The sequence below is a fragment of the Lepisosteus oculatus genome, chromosome 6 (genome assembly GCF_040954835.1).
Source record: "Lepisosteus oculatus isolate fLepOcu1 chromosome 6, fLepOcu1.hap2, whole genome shotgun sequence".
Lineage (NCBI taxonomy): Eukaryota > Metazoa > Chordata > Actinopteri > Semionotiformes > Lepisosteidae > Lepisosteus > Lepisosteus oculatus.
Window position 1 is genome coordinate 1540919 of NC_090701.1, and position 1582 is coordinate 1542500.

The 1582-nt window shown below is 40.4% G+C and overlaps 1 protein-coding gene across 5 annotated transcripts in view; it reads right to left on the reverse strand.

Moving 5' to 3' along the window:
* Positions 1-913: 913 nt before the first annotated feature.
* zfhx4 (zinc finger homeobox 4) overlaps positions 914-1582 on the reverse strand; it is a 91750-nt gene continuing 91081 nt past the window's right edge. For all 5 annotated transcript variants that reach the window (XM_015354982.2, XM_015354981.2, XM_006634592.3 and 2 more), the window contains one exon: positions 914-1582. This exon is cut by the window's right edge and continues 3532 nt beyond it. The gene's annotated coding sequence lies outside the window, so the exon portion shown is untranslated.

Genomic DNA, 1582 nt, shown 5'->3' on the forward strand with positions numbered 1-1582 from the left:
TGCTGGATTGTTTTTCTAGCATTTTATGAAAAAATCTTCAGACCGGGTGGAGCTACAGTATATCCTATAATTTATTGTCAAAGCCAGATTAGAGAGAAATGTTACATACAGGATGGATGGAAGGCGGCTTTTGAAATGTGTATTCTAAGTGAAAAAGTGACTTGAAAGCAATAAAGAAGATTCAGCCCTGATGTTTGGAGTGAATCACATTTTCTACCCCCATTTGTGCATAATCCAGATTTTAATAAAAACACCCTATTTGCTCAGATAAGAAAGTCACTGATCAGAACCCGTGCTATGATTTGTGAAAATCTGATTTATAACATTAAGACTAAAGCGAACAGAATTCTGTATGACAGGCTCTGCCTTAAAGCAGAATTATATACGTGACATTCATGAGAAGTGTCCCTTACGGAGGTCATTATCTCATGTCACCATGACACAGTTAAAGTGCTGCTTAATGACCAAAGCCACATGCGGCATCACAGCGCGCCGGCATCACATTACAGCATTGTTTTTATCTTCTGGTCTCTGGTCCCACCTACACACAAGTACACAACGTAAAAGTTAACCCGACTTCGGGGGATGAGAATTTGTTCTCAATTGACTTATCGATTATCAGTAAGGTTCATCTGACTGCAACAGTGAGACAGATGAAAATCCAAGCCCTGGGTGGACAGGGGAAGTTCCACACCTTTTTTGGGCATCAAATAATTATCACAGAGACACACGAGGAGACTTTTGATGCGTCCTTCTCCCCTTTCCTCTTGCATGTGGATATACTGGAGATGAGGCCAGACGAAAAGGGGAAGAGTTGTGTTTAGCGAGATTGAATGCAGCCACTTCTCCCAGATCAGCCTGGTTTCGGCATTCGCTCGGCACAGGCAAACAAACGTGTCTGACACACGGGGAGCTGGTTCGCAGATACAGTTTTTAATGTATCACAATGAGCAACAAACAGACTTGATGAACCATTTTCAGAAGAATAAGTTCAAATACCATCTACAATAAACGTCATTTCAACTATGACAACAGGTCTGTGACAAAATAAAAAAACGTTTCAAAACCATGTTATTACCGTAATACGGTACAGTTGAGACTTCAAACATTACAGTAACAAAAACTAATGAGACTACTCTCTATATATAAAACATCAATAACATTTTTGGTTTAGTTTATTTAAAGTTGTAGCCATAGGGGCTTCTTTTTTATTAAAACCTCAGGGTGCATTTCCTATGTTACCCAGGCGTTAAGAGTACATATTGTGTAGAATATGATTGCGCCGTGACGATCCCTTTAATATCCAGAAGAACAATCCTTTTTTCAACCTTTTGAAGGCTGTCCTCTTTAAGCTTGAAATCATCCATCCACAGAAAGGTTTTCGGCTGCTGTGCAGTTGCAATGTTTATGTACATTTACAATTGGACCATCCTTTTTTGTGTGTGTTTGTTTTACCAGTCCTTTTGTGGGAAGCATTGTATTCCAAGCTAACTCCCTTTGCACACAGTGTTAACCGACAGGTCCCTCTTGCAATGCTGATCCACGTTCAGGAGGACAGGCAGAGGCAATGTTCTGGGAGCCT